The sequence below is a fragment of the Macaca thibetana genome, chromosome 1 (genome assembly GCF_024542745.1).
Source record: "Macaca thibetana thibetana isolate TM-01 chromosome 1, ASM2454274v1, whole genome shotgun sequence".
Taxonomy (NCBI): Eukaryota; Metazoa; Chordata; class Mammalia; order Primates; family Cercopithecidae; genus Macaca; species Macaca thibetana.
In genome coordinates, this window is record NC_065578.1 from 48222951 (window position 1) to 48242199 (window position 19249).

At 38.4% G+C, this 19249-nt stretch overlaps 2 protein-coding genes across 7 annotated transcripts in view; both read right to left on the bottom strand.

Moving 5' to 3' along the window:
* The window catches only part of BEND5 (BEN domain containing 5), a 259459-nt gene extending 254107 nt beyond the window's left edge, over positions 1–5352 (bottom strand). Inside the window, exon 1 of the mRNA XM_050802317.1 lies at positions 5349–5352. The gene's annotated coding sequence lies outside the window, so the exon portion shown is untranslated. The remainder of the gene's footprint in view (positions 1–5348) is intronic.
* The window catches only part of AGBL4 (AGBL carboxypeptidase 4), a 1466214-nt gene that overhangs the window by 463004 nt on the left and 983961 nt on the right, over positions 1–19249 (bottom strand). The gene's annotated exons all lie outside the window — the stretch shown is intronic.

Genomic DNA, 19249 nt, shown 5'->3' on the forward strand with positions numbered 1-19249 from the left:
GCAAAGATACCTGTGCACTCAAGATAAAGGTAAATAATTAAATACCTGGCAGTAAAAGATAATTGACAACAGATCTGTGCCCTTTACAAATGGAGATCTTTGTGTAAGGTCTATTTAGAACAACTTCAAAGTGATTTAATTCTGCTTGGCAACAGCTGCAAAACATAAATGAATTCTCCTTTCCCTTGTTAACTTTGTTCTGATTCCTTCCAAACTCAAATGTTATATTCCAACTGGACTAATAGTCCACACTTTCTATGTGTATAAATATCCACTTAACTCTAAATTAGTATCTCTACTTCTCCTCAAATAATTGACCTGTATCCTAAAACTGTAATTTTTAAAATCTTGTGACACAGAATATTCTAAAACATTACTCATTAATTCATTTTATTCACTATTTCAACAAATATGTATCATGTGCCTGCTATGTTTAGGTTGTTCTAAGGAATTAGAATATAGAAGAAGTAAAAACAGACATGTTCCCTACCCTCAGATGCTTCCAGTCTATTGGGGAGATAGACATTGGTGAAAAAATCACATATGCAGTTGAAAAATTTAATAGTAAATAAGGCTTAAATATACAGTGGTAAGTGATAAGGTACAAATATATGAGAACCTATAACAGAGATTTGGATAGGGTGGGGAAAAGGGAAGCAGGAAAATAATCCAAAATCTTTAATCTTTGAAGAATTGAAAGCCACCAAACTGTTTTATTATTATTATTTTTTAATTTTGGGGGAACTTAAGTGATCAAATGTGCATTTGATTTACTGAAGAGAATAAGTTCAGATAAGTTTGTACTGGCAGGGATATGTAATGTAAGGAAAGACACTGGATTTTAAGGCAAACAACCTAGGTTCAAGAAACTATCATTTACTTGGATATAAAGATTTGAATGGCAATTACAAGGGTTGATTATGATACTTCCCAATTTTATATACAACAGAGGTTTCATGAGTTAAAATTCATTCTTTAAATTTTTATTTTACTGAGGTAACAATGCTTAACATGAGATCTATCCTCCTAACATACAATAAAGTTTTAACCAGTTCATTCTGTATATAATAGCTTTATCTCTGTAGTATTTATCATGTCTATAGTATTATAGATGATTACTTAGGAAGGTGATACAAATATTACATGTTATTTTTTCCCTCCTTTCAACTAAGCCTGACTTAGCTCTGTCAGACTGTCCCCAGGTAGATTCTAAATATAAGTGCAGCATTGGGCAGCTGCTTCTCTTCAGCTCTATTCATTCCTTGAAAATATGCTGAGACGTTGCTTTTTTGCTTTAGCTTTTGTTTTCCTCTAATTATGTTCAACTTAAATGGCTATAGGAGCTAAAAATATAGCATGGAAAAGAGCTGTGAGAGCATTTAGTAAAGGTCCTGAATGAATGCCCTCCTCAGAAACCACTTTTTAAATTGGCTTGATGCTCAGTATGGAAAAATTCCCAACAGCCTCCAAAGCTATTGTCATAAAATAGAGAGCCAGATTGCTGCCAAACATCATCCAGGGAACTGACAGTTAATCCAATGAAGTCACAGAATCACAGATTCTGTGATTTAAGGAAACACAGAAACTTAGAACTTCAGAATTATAAACTAAAACACACATATTTAAAAATATGGGGACAGGTGAGCTGGGCTTGGTGGCCAGTATCTGTAGTCACAGCTACTTGGGAGGATGAGGCAGGAGGATTGCTTGAGCCCAGGAGTTCGAGGCCAGCCTGGACAGCATAGACAGGTCTCATTTCTTAAAAAAAAAAATTGATGGTGATTGGAATTAGTGTTTAAAAAATAAAGAAGAAATATATATACAGTTGAAAGTAATCTGGGCCGGGCGCGGTGGCTCAAGCCTGTAATCCCAGCACTTTGAGAGGCCGAGACGGGCGGATCACGAGGTCAGGAGATCAAGACCATCCTGGCTAACACGGTGAAACCCCGTCTCTACTAAAAAAATACAAAAAACTACCCGGGCATGGTGGCGGTCACCTGTAGTCCCAGCTACTGGGGAGGCTGAGGCAGGAGAATGGCGTAAACCCAGGAGGCGGAGCTTGCAGTGAGCCGAGATCCGGCCACTGCACTCCAGCCTGGGCGACAGAGCGAGACTCCGTCTCAAAAAAAAAAAAAAAAAAAGAAAAAAGAAAAAAAAAAAAAAAAAGGAAAAAAAAGAAAAAAAAAAGAAAGTAATCTGAAGTCCACCTGCTTTAACTAACCACTCTATGTTTGAACTTACTATTAATATAATATCTGAGCCCTCAAGTAGCTGCTAATATTCTATTTGAATGCATAGAGTAATGGGAGCTCATTACCTCCCTAGGAAGCCTGTTTCATATTTGAGCAGCTTGAAATATTAGAAAGATTATCTCAAGGCTGAGATTAAATCTGACCTCTGGTAATGCCAACGCATTGGTGCTGGTAATTCCTACAAATTGGTCCTGTTCTAGTACCAAAGCTGTGAATGTTCAAGGATATAAAACATGGATAAGCTCACTCAAGGTCCTTTGGATTTCTTTGATTTCCTTCAGTCATAGACATAGCAACACAAGAATACAATCAAGAACATCTGTGTATTTTGTTGTGAGGCCTAGGCCTTAGTTATCTTCCCATGCTTCCTAATCATTTTCCTGTATTATTTAATAGAAATCTGAGTTAACTCTGATTCCTTCTTATCTATTTCTGCACATGATAGGGAATATTTGTCAAGTGTATTCTATACACTTTATACATGTTCTAAGGACTTTATGGGTGAAACTCATTTATTTCTCAAAATAACCCTGTGATATAGGTTTGCCATTATCCTCATTTCTGCAATTTATCCTTATTACATAGAGGAAAAAAAATTGAGAAGCAAAAAAAGTATGTGCCATATACAGGTTTTTCAATAGTGAGTGCCATAGCTGGAATTCAAGCTCAGGACATCTGACTATATATCAAACAAATATAAAACAGGATGATAGATGCAATAACAAAATGTGTGTGCAGCCAGGTGTGGTGGCTCATGCATGTAATCCCAGCACTTTGGGAAGCCGAGGCAGGTGGATCACCTGAGGTCAGGGGTTTGAGACCAGACTGACCAACATGGTGAAACCCTGGCTCTACTAAAAATACATAAATTAGCTGGGTGTGGTAGTGCATGCATGGAATCTACTACCATAATGAGCTAATCCGGAGGCTGACACAGGAGAATTGCTTGAACCCAGGAGGCAGAGGTTGCAATGAGCCAAGATCATGCCATTGCACACCAGCCTGGATAAGAGCGAAACTCTGTCTCAAAAAAAAAAAAAAGTGTGTGCACACAGAAGAGCGATCAACTTCATCTTGGGGTGTGGGTGGCAGCCAAGGAGAACTCTGGAGAAGTGTTGATAACAGATCAAGGTTTTGAAGCATGACAAAGAGCTCACTGGGTAGATAAATGGTGAAGAACCTTCTGGTAGAAGAGGTGACATATTGAAAAGGCAGAGAGGTGTATTTGGGACCCAACAAGTAGTTCACTAGGACTGTCAGGTAAGTACAAGGGAGAAGGAGTAGAGAATAAGACTGGAGAAGTGGGTAGGAGCCAGGTGACAGGGCTGTGGTGCCAACTAAGGAATTAAAACAGTGTTTTACAAGAGAGTGACAGGGTAAAAAAAAATGCATTTGCTTACCTGTGTAGGTGAGGTTTTTTAAAATTTTGAAATATAAGCATGATCAGTTGTACAGATGTTATTTTGGGACCAAGTTACTCATCAAAAATGACATTCCTGAGACTGAAGTTGCTTTCAACATAGTAACAAATTTTAACTCTTCCTTCATAGTCATATGAAAGCCAAAAACATTCTAATACTTAAAAAAACCCTACAATCCCATTTAATGTTGCCATCTAGATAAATTGTCCCAATTATGGGTAAACAATGGTGCAGATAGCAACCTCCTGGAGGGCTGAAAAAAAGAGGTTGAGAATAGTCTGTTCTGTTAGGCTTTTGACTTGGCAGCTGCTTCCAGGTTTATGGATCCTCAAAGGGAAACAAGGACAAGGAGTTTCTAGGGGAGACACTCAACTTGTATGGAGATATTAGTAAGCGCTCACGGACAAATAGGCATCCCACAAGGGACATCTGGACCTTGCTCATTTCTCAGAGTTAAATAAGATTATTGTACAAGGCAACAAAGCAAAATTATGGGGAAAAAAACCTTATCCTAAGTAGTTTCATCAAGCAAACAAATAGCAAAAATGTAGAAAATTCAAGTTAATTTCATAAATGCATTCATTCATTCAATCAGAGAGCAAATGTTAATTGAGGAAGCAAGCCTGTTAGAATTTGGGTTCTGGTCATGGTTCAACCACTTACTAGCTGTGAGTCCCTGGGCAAATTAATTAATCTCTGTGTCCCAGTTTCCTCAACTATAAGAGAAGAAATAATAGCAATAATAATACCTGTATTTTTAGGGGTAGAGAATAAGAGAGTTGATTGAAAAGATATCAAGGGGGTGAAAACAACCAGAATCAAATTTGTTAACCATATAAATGGGGAATGAGGAAGAGAGAGAAGTTTAGAAAGGTCTCTGGGTTCTGATCTAGGGCTAGTTATAAAACCAGGAACACAGCAAGGAAGGACTGAAGAAGCATTTATTAGGACTCTGTTACAGGTAAGGCATGCCAGGAGAGAAGCAGATGCTCTTGTAGCTGAGGTAAGACTTCTATACCTGTGTCATTTAGGAGAGAACATACAAGGATATGATATTGCTAAAATGAGTACTAGGAGGCTATGAGAATTCACCAAAGAAAAAGCTCAGGGAAGGTTGGTATAATCATGGCAGTAGAAGATTAGGAGGCTGAAGATAAAGTTTAGTCTCATCAAGTCTAACCTCCACTACCACTTTTTGGATGTGGAAACTAATGTTTAAAGTGGGAAAGTACCTTGCCCATGGTCACACAATGAATTAGAGGTAGGCCTAGGATTAGGAATGTAGCCCTCTTTCTGCTACATTGGGTTCTGTGCTCCCACAGGGACCTGGACAGGGAAGCTCTCAGGTACATTTCTATCTATCCACTGCACAGCAGAGCTGTGGCTAGTATGTTTTTATCTTACTTAAAAAAAAAAAATCTGCCTGAGCCTCAGCTTTCCCATCTGCCTATCATATTTCTTCTTGGACACTCACAGTGCACATTAGCTTTTAAATGTGCACTGTGAGTGTCCAAGAAGGGATATAATAGGCAGTTTTCTTTTTTTGAAGTAAAAATTTAAAAAAACCCAGGGCCTGGCACAGTGGCTCACGCCTGTAATCCCAGCATTTTGGGAGGCAGAGGCGGGCGGATCACGAGGTCAGGAGATCGAGACCATCCTGGCTAACACGATGAAACCCCGTCTCCACTAAAAATACAAAAAATTAGCCGGGCATGGTGGCGGGCGCCTGTAGTCCCAGCTACTCAAGAGGCTGAGGTAGGAGAATGGCGTGAACCTGGGAGGCGGAGCTTGCAGTGAGCCGAGATTGTGTCACTGCACTCCAGCCTGGGGGACAGAGCGAGAGAGACTCCGTCTCAAAAACAAACAAACAAACAAACAAACAAACAAATACCCCCAATACTATTTAACCTAACATTTTCCAAACAGATACCTACTATCTTATAATGCCCATCTATGTTCCCATGAAACCCAATTTGAGACATGCAGAAACAATTCTGATAGGGAGATGCAAGGCTCATAACCTGACCTATGGTGAAAGTTGGAACAAATAGGGCTATCTGATGCCTGAACTGTATCTGGAAATATAGTAAGAGTTAGTAAAAAGAAGGAGATAGTGAATGGGGAAGGCCTTCTGGGCTGAGGGAATGTAGAAATGTGCCACGAGATCATATATGCAGAATTCCACAATGGAAATTGAGCACAAAGTAGTAGAGAGAGATTAGGATAAAGAGGTAACTGGAGTTTCCAGCAAGACGGACTTATGAAGCCACAATAAAGAATTTGGGAGGATGTTCACTTCTAGCTGAGACAGAATAACAGAGCTGGATTTACCCTCCCACCTGAAAAAACAACCCAAAAATCAGAAGAAAATACATGAAAAAATGGTTTACAAGACATTAGACATAAGGCAATGAAGGTCAGTGATCACTGTGAGACGGAAAACTAATGTGTTCAGCTCCAGGATTGCCCCAGCTTATCAGAGAGTTTGTAGGCCAGGGCACAAGGAAGGAAACCAAAGAAGAGGCTGATATACTCCCTGAGTTGAGGGGACAAATCTGAGAACTTGGAAAGACCCTCAACTGTAATTTGCAGGTCAGAGAACTAGAGAGGACAGAGTAGAAGACAGAAAAAAATATAGAGCTTTGCCAACGGTCCTCCTTGAGTATTCAGTAGAATACTGATCAGCACAAGTATGTGGAAAAACTGCAGCCAAAGAAAGAACCATTTGAAGGATTAGATGGAAAAGTGCCTGGTACACAGGGCTAAGAACAGCTAAACTAGAAACCTTATAATTCACAGGGCACTGGGTAGAGTACTCAGAAGGAAGGGACTGGCCTCAGTAGTAGGGAAAAATTAAGCTGAGCAAATACTTCTCTGGTCTCACCTAATGAACTTAAAAGCAAGACTTGAAAGAACGAAACTGTTTCTAAGTAACATAACTGCATCCCAGAATGAAGTTTAAGAATATTTACAGGAATACAGAAATATCTATCACTGAAAGGGTAAAATTCAGTCATTCGATAAATGTTTGCTATAAAATAAAAAAAGCAGGCATGCAGAAAAGCAGGAAAATAAATAGAAATAAATTGAAATAAAATAAATTGAAAGTAATGAGGAAAATAGTCATATCAAAATGGACGTAGAATTGATACAGATATTAGCATTAGCAGAAAAAGACATTGACAGTTATTATAGCTGTATTCCATATGTTTCAAAAGTTAAGAGACATGAAATATATAAATCAAGTGTCTGTAGATAAAATTACAATATCTGAGATTAAAGTGTACATTGGATGGAAAAATGGCAAATTAGATATTGCAGATGAAAAGACTAGTGAATTTGAAGACATAACATTGTATCAATAGAAACTATCCAAAAAGAAACACAGAAAGAAAAAAGACCTTCCCTCCCCAGTTAACAAAAAAACAGTGAGCTCTGGGACAACTTTAATTGTCCTACTAAGCAAGGAATTGGAATCCTCGAAAGCAGGGCTAGGGGTAGGCAGAAAAAATGTCTGTGGAAATAATAGGTGTTTTTCCACGTTTGATGAAAACTGAAACTGGCTGATTAAAGAAACTCAATGAATCCCAAGCACAAAAAACATGAAAAAACTATACCAGGGCACATCATAATCAATTTGTTTAAAACCAGTAATAAAGAGGAAACTTGAATGTAGCCAAAGGGGAAAACCATGTTATGTACCAAGAAACGACGATAAAGATGAAAACAGACTTCTCTTTGGAAACAATGCAAATGAGATGACAGAGCAACATGTCTGAAGTACTGAAAGAAAAAACTTTCAGACTAGAATTATATACCTAGCAGGAATTTCAAAACTAAGACAAAATTCAGGTTTTTCAGATATAAGAAAGCTACAAGAATTCACTACTAGCAGACCCACACTCTAAGAAGCATTAAAGGAAGCGCTTCAAGCCAAAAGAAAATTATGCCAGATGGAAATATGGATACCAGATGGAAATATGTATCTACCACATTAAAATCATCATTTAACCATATAAAACAATACATAAGAATATGTCTTATTAGTTAAATAACTTCAAAAGATTTTACTATTCAAAGAAAATAGTAACAATGTAGTTTGGGGTTTATAATGGAAAATATATTGATATAAGGTTCTTATACTACATGTGAAGTAGCATAATGTCAGTTGAATATAGATTATGATAAAGTTGTATACTACAAACTCTACATAAGGTACAAAAATAATGGAAGTAGTTTATTAGTTATATAAGAGTTACAGATAATAAACTCTTATATACTAGTATCTAATAAACCAACAAAGGAAATAAAATGAAACCATAAACATATTCAAAGAATATTCCAAAATATCCCCAAAGAGGGCAAAAAAGAGAAAATAGAAATAAAGACTAGATGAAACAAATAGAAAACAAACAACAAAATGAGATTTATACTTAACTATATCAATAATCATGTTAAATATAAGCAGTCTAAACACTGTAATTTAAAAAGCAGAGATTTACAGATTAGATAACAAAACCTGGTCAAACTATCCATAATAAATGTCCTTCAAACATTAAGACATAAATAGATTAAAAGTAAAAGAATGGAAAAGATATACCATATTAACACTAATAAAAGCTGCAGTGGCCATATTAATATCAGATTCAGTAGACTTTAGAGCAAAGAATATTGCCAGGGATAAAGAGAGTAATTTCATAATAATAAAGGGGTTAATTTATTAAGAAGATATAACAGTTCTAAATATTTATGCATCTAATACCAGAGGTTGAAGACACATAAAGCAAAAATTGACAGAATTGAACAAATCCATAATTATAATCAGAGATTTCAATACTTCTCTCTCTATAATTGATAGATTACATAGATAGAAAATCAGAAAGGATATAGAAGATTTGAACAACACGATCAACCAATTTTACCTAGTTGACACTTACAGAACATTCCACTCAACAAGAGCAGGATATATATTTTTCTCAAGTACATGCAGAACATTTACTAAGATAGATCATATTCTGGGTCATAAAACAAGTTTCATGCATGTGAAAAACCTGATGGAATCTACATAAAAGCTATAAGAACTAATAAATGAGTTTAGCAGTGTTGCAGGATATGAGATAAAACTATATCCATCCTCAGGGATCCAGTGTAGTTCTATGAAGACACAGCCTATTTTATAAGTCTGGATTTTCTCATGCTGGGCACTCTTCCTAGAATGCTCTTATTTTTCTTCTCCTCCTGCTTCCCCTTCCCCACCATGCACTCAAGAAAGCTGTGTAAAAAGACTGCTTATTTTTCAAGATTTAACTAAAATATCACCTTCTCTACGAAGCCTTTCCTGACCCACCCCCTCATTCCCTGTTCCAGGGGAAAATTCATACATCTTCTGAATGCTATATACATACACTTAAAATGGAACCTACCTCTACCATTCTAAAAAAAATTATCTATTAGCTACTTGAGAACAGGGATTTTTCCTATTCATTCCATGAAGTTTACTGGATAAATGAATACCTTCTCCACTGTAATATAACAAAATCACGCCAAACTATTTATGTATGTTTCTATCTCCCTCACCAAATGGGGCGCTTCTCATGAGTGGGGATTGTGTCTGACTCCTATTTTATGCTCATTATCTAACACAATACCAGACACATGGAAAACTTTTTATGTATATATGCAGACTATATACCTGGACAAACAGTATAGGGATGGTCTGAAGTTCACAGCTACTGGGAGAAAATATTTCAGAGGCCACAGGATAAGGTCGATAAATGAAAGCGTGGAAGACAAAACAACTTTCTCCTAAGATAGCAAGCAGATTGCCTTGAGTTATCTCTCTTCAGAGGCAAATGTCCCACCTTTGCTACCAACCTGTTGGTCAATACTGAGAGCCTGTGGCTGGGACAAATTATGCTGTACTATCTTTTCCTGGCAAGTTAAGAAATCTTCAGCATCTCAATAAAGTGTGAGATAAGGGAGAGAAAAATTCAATTTAGAAGGCCTTCATAACTCTTCATGAAGGCATTCCCAGGCATATGAATAGGCAGGTGGAGGGGAGGAGGCCTGCCAGCATCGATATGTCATTACTCCTGGCTCCAATGGCCTGAGAGGTCAGCGAAGAAATGAGTGTCTCAGGGGAAATTTAGCTTGAGAGCAGTGATTCTGCCTTTCATTGTGTTGATGGACTAACTCCATTTATTCCTCTGACAAAAAAAGGTGGGGCTACTTATTTAGTCAAGGAAATTTCACAGCTGTAAAAGGGACTGTTTAGAGATCATCTGCTCTGTCTCTGACAGATAAGGAGGTAGAGGCCCACTGAACAGAAAGGCAAAGGCGGAGACTTTGTTGGGGCCCTGGCTTTATGACTACTCTCTACTATTTGTTGTCACAGATTCTGTAAACTTTTTGGATTTCAATGATGTCTAAGGGTAAAGTCTAAATGTATGGATGTGTTCTTCAAGATCCTGCATTCTTTTTTAAAAAATTTAAATGTTTTACTTTTTGTTGGTACATAGTAGGTATATATACTTATGGGGTACATGATATATTTCGATACAGGCATACAATTAGTAATAATCACATCAAGGTAAATGGGGTATCCATCACCTTAAGCATTTATCTTTTGTTTTTCTTTTTCTTATTTTTTTTTTTTACTATACTTTATGTTCTAGTATACATGTGCACAACGTGCAGTATACACATATATGTATACATGTGCCATGTTGGTGTGCTGCACCCATTACTTGTCATTTACATTAGGTATAACTCCTAATGCTATCCCTCCCCGCTCCCCCCACCCCACAACAGGCCCAGGTGTGCGATGTTCCCCTTACTGTGTCCAAGTGATGTCATTGTTCAGTTCCCGCCTATGAGTGAGAACATGCGGTGTGTTTGGTTTTCCGTTCTTGTGATAGCTTGCTGAGAATGATGGTTTCCAGCTGCATCCATGTCCCTACAAAGGACACGAACTCATCCTTTTTTATGGCTGCATAGTATTCCATGGTGTATATGTGCCACATTTTCTTAATCCAGTCTGTCACTGATGGATATATGGGTTGGTTCCAAGTCTTTGCTATTGTGAATAGTGCCGCAATAAACATACGTGTGCATGTGTCTTTATAGCAGCATGATTTATAATCCTTTGGGTATATACCCAGTAATGGGATGGTTGGGTCAAATGGTATTTCTAGTTCTAGATCCTTGAGGAATCGCCACACTGTCTTCCACAATGGTTGAACTAGTTTACAGTCCCACCAACAGTGTAAAAGTGTTCTTATTTCTCCACATCCTCTCCAGCACCTGTTGTTTCCTGACTTTTTAATGATTGCCATTCTAACTGGTGTGAGATGGTATCTCATTGCGGTTTTGATTTGCATTTCTCTGATGGCTAGCGATGATGAGCATTTTTTCATGTGTCTGTTGGCTGCATAAATGTCTTCTTTTGAGAAGTGTCTGTTTGTATCCTTTGCCCACTTTTTGATAGGGTTGTTTTTTTCTTGTAAATTTGTTTGAGTTCTTTGTAGGTTCTGGATATTAGCCCTTTGTCAGATGAGTGGATTGCAAAAATTTTCTCCCATTCTGTAGGTTGCCTGTTCACTCTGATGGCAATTTCCTTTGCTGTGCAGAAGCTCTTTAGTTTAATTAGATCCCATTTGTCAATTTTGGCTTTTGTTGACATTGCTTTTGGTGTTTTAGACATGAAGTCCTTGCCCATGCCTATGTCCTGAATGGTATTACCTAGGTTTTCTTCTAGGGTTTTCATGGTTTTGGGTCAACATTTAAGTCTCTAATCCATCTTGAATTAATTTTTGTATAAGGAGTAAGGAAGGGATCCAGTTTCAGCTTTCTACATATGGCTGACCAGTTTTCCCAGCAGCATTTATTAAATAGGGAATCCTTTCCCCATTTCTTGTTTTTATCAGGTTTGTCAAAGATCAGATGGTTGTAGATATGATTTATTATTTCTGAGGGCTCTGTTCTGTTCCACTGGTCTATATCTCTGTTTTGGTACCAGTACCATGCTGTTTTGGTTACTGTAGCCTTGTAGTATAGTTTGAAGTCAGGTAGCGTGATGCCTCCAGCTTTGTTCTTTTTGCTTAGGATTGTCTTGGCAATGCGGGCTCTTTTTTGGTTCCATATGAACTTTAAAGTAGTTTTTTCCAATTCTGTGAAGAAATTCATTGGTAGCTTGATGGGGATGGCACTGAATCTACAAATTACCTTGGGCAGTATGGCCATTTTCACGATATTGATTCTTCCTATCCATGAGCATAGTATGTTCTTCCATTTGTCTGTGTCCTCTTTTATTTCATTGAGCAGTGGTTTGTAGTTCTCCTTGAAGAAGTCCTTCACATCCCTTGTAAGTTGGATTCCTAGGTATTTTATTCTCTTTGCAGCAATTGTGAATGGGAATTCATTCATGATTTGGCTCTCTGTTTGTCTGTTACTGGTGTACAAGAATGCTTGTGATTTTTGCACATTAATTTTGTATCCTGAGACTTTGCTGAAGTTGCTTATCAGCTTGAGGAGATTCTGGGCTGAGACGATGGGGTTTTCTAAATAGACAATCACGTCATCTGCAAACAGGGACAGTATGACTTCTTCTTTTCCTAACTGAATACCCTTGATTTCTTTCTCTTGCCTGATTGCCCTGGCCAGAACTTCCAACACTATGTTGAATAGGAGTGGTGAGAGAGGGCATCCCTGTCTTGTGTCAGTTTTTAAGGGGAATGCTTCCAGTTTTTGCCCATTCAGTATGATATTGGCTGTGGGTTTGTCATAAATAGCTCTTATTATTTTGAGATACGTTCCATCAATACCAAATTTATTGAGAGTTTTTAGCATGAAGGACTGTTGAATTTTTTCAAAGGCCTTTTCTGCATCTATTGAGATAATCATGTGGTTTTTGTCTGTGGTTCTGTTTATATGCTGGATTATGTTTATTGATTTGCATATGTTGAACCAGCCTTGCATCGCAGGGATGAAGCCCACTTGATCGTGGTGGATAAGCTTTTTGATGTGCTGCTGGATTTGGTTTGCCAGTATTTTATTGAGGATTTTTGCATTGATGTTCATCAGGGATATTGGTCTAAAATTCTCTTTTGTTGTTGTGTCTCTGATAGGCTTTTGTATCAGGATGATACCAAATTGGCCTCATAAAATGAGTTAGGGAGGATTTCCTTTTTTTCTATTGATTGGAATAGTTTCAGAAGGAATGGTACCAGCTCCTCCTTGTTCCTCTGGTAGAATTCAGCTGTGAATCCATCTGGTCCTGGACTTTTGGTTGGTAGGCTATTAATTATTGCCTCAATTTCAGAGCCTACTATTGGTCTATTCAGGGATTCAGCTTCTTCCTGGTTTAGTCTTGGGTGAGTGTAAGTGTCCAGGAATTTATCCATTTGTTCTAAGTTTTCTAGTTTATTTGCATAGAGGCGTTTCTAGTATTCTCTGATGGTAGTTTGTATTTCTGTGGGGTCAGTGGTGATATCCCCTTTATCATTTTTTATTGCATCTATTTGATTCTTCTCTCTTTTCTTCTTTATTAGTCTTGCTAGTGGTCTATCAATTTTGTTGATCTTTTCAAAAAACCAGCTTCTGGATTCATTGATTTTTTTGAAGCGGTTTTTGTGTCTCTATCTCCTTCAGTTCTGCTCTGATCTTAGTTATTTCTTGCCTTCTGCTAGCTTTTGAATGTGTTTGCTCTTGCTTCTCTAGTTCTTTTAACTGTGATGTTAGGGTGTCAATTTTAGATCTTTCCTGATTTCTCTTGTGAGCATTTAGTGCTATAAATTTCCCTCTACACACTGCTTTAAATGTGTCCCAGATATTCTGGTATGTTGTATCTTTGTTCTCATTGGTTTCAAAGAACATCTTTATTTCTGCCTTCATTTCGTTATGTACGCAGTAGTCATTCAGGAGCAGGTTGTTCAGTTTCCATGTAGTTGAGCGGTTTTGATTGAGTTTCTTAGTGCTGAGTTCTAGTTTGATTGCACTGTGGTCTGAGAGACAGTTTATTATAATTTCTGTTCTTCTACATTTGCTGAGGAATGCTTTACTTCCAACTCTGTGGTCAATTTTGGAATAAGTGTGATGGGGTGCTGAGAAGAATGTATATTCTGTTGATTTGGGGTGGAGAGTTCTGTAGATGTTTATTAGGTCCGCTTGGTGCAGTGTTGAGTTCAATCCTGGATATCCTTGTTAACTTTCTGTCTCGTTGATCTGTCTAATGTTGACAGTGGGGTGTTAAAGTCTCCCACTATTATTGTGTGGGAGTCTAAGTCTCTTTGTAAGTCTCTAAGGACTTGCTTTATGAATCTGGGTGCTCCTGTATTGGGTGCATATATATTTAGGATAGTTAGCTCTTCTTGTTGAATTGATCCCTTTACCATTATGTAATGGCCTTCTTTGTCTCTTTTGATCTTTGTTGGTTTAAAGTCTGTTTTATCAGAGACTAGGATTGCAGCCCCTGCCTTTTTTTGTTTTCCATTTGCTTGGTAGATCTTCCTCCATCCCTTTATTTTGAGCCTATGTGTGTCTCTGTATGTGAGATGGGTCTCCTGAATACAGCACACTGATGGGTCTTGATTGTTCGTTCAGTTTGCCAGTCTGTGTCTTTTAATTGGAGCATTCAGCCCATTTACATTTAAGGTTAATATTGTTATGTGTGAACTTGATCCTGTCATTATGATGTTAGCTGGTTAATTTGCTCATTAGTTGCAGTTTCTTCCTAGCATTGATGGTCTTTACATTTTGGCATGTTTTTGCAATGGCTGGTACCGGTTGTTCCTTTCCATGTTTAGTGCTTCCTTCAGGAGCTCTTGTAGGGCAGGCCTGGTGGTGACAAAATCTCTCAGCATTTGCTTGTCTGTAAAGGATTTTATTTCTCCTTCACTTATGAAATTTAGTTTGGCTGGATATGAAATTCTGTGTTGAAAATTCTTTTCTTTAAGAATGTTGAATATTGGCCCCCACTCTCTTCTGTCTTGTAGAGCTGCTGAGAGATCTGCTATTACTCTGATGGTCTTCCCTTTGTGGGTAACGTGACCTCTGGTGTGCTGTTTGCTAAGACCCTTGGTAAAGTGCAATATTAGGGGGGGAGTGACCCGATTTTCCAGGTGTTGTGTGTCATGGTTTCCCTTGGGTAGGAAAAGGAGTCCCCTTCCCCCTTGTGCTTCCCGGGTGAGGCGATGCCTCGTCCTGCTTCAGCTCTCACTCACTGGACTGCACCCACTGTCCTGCACTGACTATCCGACACGCCCCAGTGAGACGAACCCGGTATCTCAGTTGGAAATGCAAAAATCACTCGTCTTCTGTGTCACTCACACTGGGAGCTGGAGGCTGGAGCTGTTCCTATTTGGCCATCTTGGCACCAACTATCTTTTGTTTTTCAAACAATTCAATTATACTCTTAGTTATTTTTAAATGTACAATTAAATTTTTATTAACTGTAATCACCCTGTTGTGCTACCAATACTAGATCTTACTCATTTTTTCTAACTATATTTTATACTCATTAATCATCCCCACTCTATCCTCCCACCCACCAACTACCCTTCCAGCCTCTGGTAACCATCCTTCTACTCTCTGTCTCGATGAGTTCAATTGTTTTAATTTTTAGCTCCCCAAAATAAGTGAGAACACACCAAGTTTGTCATTCGGTGCCTGGCTTATTTCACCTAATCTAATGATCTCAAGTTCTATCCATGTTGTTGCAAATGATAGAATCTCATTATTTTTATGATTGACTAGTACTCCATTCTGTATATGTACCACATTTTCATTACCCATTCATCTGTTGATGGACACTTGGTTGCTTCCAAATCTTGGCTATTGTGAACAGTGGTGCAATAAACATGAGATACGTTTGTTTCAGATATGTCTTTGATATACTGATTTCCATTCTTTGGGGGTATATCTAATAGTGTGATTGCTGGATCATATGGTAGCTCTATTTTTAGTTTTTTGAGGAACATCCAAACTGTTCTCCATAGTGGTTGTGGTAATTTACATTCCCACCAACGGTGTTTGAGGATTCTCTGTTCTCCACATCCTTGCCAGCATTTGTTATTGCCTGTCTTTTGGATATAAGCCATTCTAGCTGGGGTGAGACAATATCTCATTGTAGTTTTGATTTGCATTTCTCTAATGATCAATGATGTTGAGAACTTTTTCATATGCCTGCTGGCCATCTGTACATCTTCTTTTGAGAAATGTCTAGTCAAATCTTTGCTCATTTTTAAATCAGATTGTTTAGATTTTTTTCCTACAGAGTTGTTTGAGCTCCTTATAAGGTCTGGTTATGAATCCCTGGTAAGATGAATGGTTCACAAATATTTTTCTCCCATTTTATGGGTTGTCTCTTCACTTTTTGATTGTTTCCTTTGCTGTGCAGAAGGTTTTTAACTGAATGTGATCCCATTTGTCCAGTTTTGCTTTGGTCGCTTGTGCTTGTAGGGTACTGATCAACAAATTCTTGCAAAGATCAATGTCCTGGAGAGGTTCCCCAATGTTTTCTTGTAGTAGTTTCATAGTTTGGGGTCTTACATATAAGTCTGTAATCCACTTAAATTTGATTTTTTGTGTACGCTGAGAGATAGGAGTCTAGTTTCATTCTTCTGCATATGATATGTAGTTTTCCTAGCATCATTTATTGTTGTCTGCTTGTTTTGTGGTCTTTCCTTCCTTCCTGTTTTCCCTTTAGTCAAGGTGATTTTCTCTGGTGATTTCTTGTTTCCTTTTTGTGTATCCGTTGTACATTTTTGAATTTGAGGTTACCATGAGGTTTGTAAATAATATAACCCATTATTTTAAACTGATGACAGTGTAACACTGATTGCATAAACAAACTAACACACAAGCAAAGGGACAACTAATGGAAATTCTACACTTTAACTTCACCTCCCACTTTTTTACTTCTGTTTATATCTTCTTATATTGTCTATGTCTTGAAAAGTTGTAGTTATTATTTTTATTGGTTCATGATTTAGTCTTTGCACTTAAGATATGAGTAGTTTACACATCACAATTACAATGCTATAATATCCTATATTTTTATGTGTACTTACTGCTACCAATGAGTTTTGTACCTTCAGATGATTTCTTATTGTTTATTAACATCTTTTTCTTTCTAAATAAATAACTCTCTTTAACATTTCTTGTGGGACAGGTCTGGTGTTGATGAAATCCTTCAGTTTTTGTTTGTCTGGGAAAGTATTTCTACTTCATGTTTGAAAAATATTTTTACTGAATGTACTACTGTAGTGTACAAGTTTTTTTTCTGTATTTTTCCTTCAGCACTTTAAATGTGTTACGACACCCTCTCCTGGCCTGTGAGGTTTCCACTGAAAAGTCAGCTGCCAGATGTATTGGAGTTCCATTGTGTTTGTTTTATTTCTTTTGCTGCTTTTAGGATCCCTTTATTCTTGACTTTTGCAAGTTTGATCATTATATGCCTTGAAGTAGTTTTCTTTTGGTTAAATATGCTAGGTGTTTTATAACCTACTTGTACTTGAATATTGATAGCTTTCTCAACATTTGGAAAGTTCTTAGTTATTATCCCTTTGAAATAAAAGTTCTAACCCTATCTTTCTACCTCCTCTTAAGGCTAATAAGTCTTAGAATTGCCCTTTTGAGGATATTTCCTTAGTCTTGTAGGTGTGCTATATTCTTTTTTATTCTTTTTCTCTCTTTTGTCTCTTCTGACTGTGTATTTTCAAATAGCCTTTCTTCAAGCTTACTAATTCTTTCTTCTGCTTGATCAATTCTGCTATTACGAGACTCTGATGCATTCTTTAGTATGTTAATCGTATCTTTCAGCTCCAGAATTTCTGTTTAATTCTTTTCAATTATTTTAATATTTTTGTTAAATTTATCTTGAATTTATAGAATTCTTAATTCCTTCTCTGTGTTATCTTGAATTTTGTCAACTTTCCTCAAAATGGCTACTTTGAATTCCCTGAATTGTCACAAACATCTGTCTCTCTGGGATTGGTCCCTGGTGTCTTATTTAGTTAATCTGGTGAAGTCATGTTTTCCTGGATGATCTTGATGCTTGTGGATGTTCCTTGCTGTCTGGGCATTTGAATAGTTAGGGATTTATCATAGTCTTCGCAGTCTGGACTAATTTGTACCTGTCCTTTTTGGGAAGGCTTTCAAAATTATTCAAAGGGACTTAGTTGTTGTGATCTAATTTTTAGTCATTGTAGCCATATCTGCATTAAGGGGCACCCCAAAACCAGTAATTCTGAGACTTGCAGACTTGTAGAGGTACTGTCTTCTTGGAAAAGATCTGAAAGAATTATCTAGATTACCAGACAGAGACTCTTGTTCTCTTCCTTAACTTCCTACCAATCAAATGGAGTCTCTCTCTCTCTGTGCTGAGCTCCCTGGAGCAAATATCCCTGTGGCCACCACCACTGGGACTGTGCTGGGTCTGACCTGAAGCCAGTATAGCACTGCGTCTTGCCCAAGGTTCACTGTAACTCCTACCTGGCTACTGCCTATGTTTGCTGAAGGCCCTAAAACTCTACAATCAGCAGGTGGCAAGGTCAGTCAGGCCTGTGTCCTTTCCTTCAGGGCAGCAAGTTCCCCCCAACCCTAGAGATGCTGTTCAAAACCGAGGCCTGGAGTTGGATATCTTAGAAATCTACTTAGTGCTCCATTCTACTGTGACTGACCTTACACCCAAGCACAAGATGAATTCCTTTCCACCATTCCCTCCCCTTTCCACAAGCAGAGGCCTCTCTTCCTGTGGCTACCACCACAGGGCCCATGAGGAGTACTGCCAAACTACCACTTACGTTCACCCCAAACCCAACAGTTCTTCAATCAGCTTGTAGTGAATCTGCCCAGGCCTGAAACTCCCCTTCAGGGAAGTGAGCTCCTCTCTGGCCCAGGGCAGATCTAGAAATGCCAACCTAGAGCCATGGCCTGGAATTTGGGACTATAAGCTCCTGCTTGGTTTGCTACCCTTCTGTGGCCCAGCTGGTGTCTACACTGCAAAACAAAGTCTCCTTTACTCTTCCCTCTGCTTTTCTCAAGCCAAAGGAGTCTCTCTCCATAGCCACCACAGATGGGAATGTCCTGGGTCAAACCTGAAGCTAGCATGTCTCAGAGTCTCACCCAAGGCCTACAACATGTATGACCTGACTATTGCTGCTGATTATTCAGGGCCAAGGGCTTTTTAGTCAGCAGGTGATGAATCCTGCCAGGACTGGGTCCTTTTCTTCAAGGTAGCAGGTTCCCTTCTGGCTTAAGTTATGTCTAGAAATGTCATCTGGGCGCTAGAGCCTGGAATGGGTACCTCAGGACTCTACCTAGCACCCTATCCTTCTGTGGCTGAGCTGGTATCCAAGTTGCAAGACAAAGTCTTCTGAACTCTTCTCTCTTCTCTTCTCCAGAAAGAAAGGGGTCTGTGTTGGAGCTGTGAGCGGTGCTGAAGGGGTCTGTGTCGGAGCTGAGCTGTGAGCTGTGAGCTGGGAAGAGATGGCACAAGCACTCCCCTGGCTGGCCTGGCTGATGCCCCTCAAGTTTACTGGCCCAGAGCCCAGCACAGCACTAGGACTTGCCTAGGAG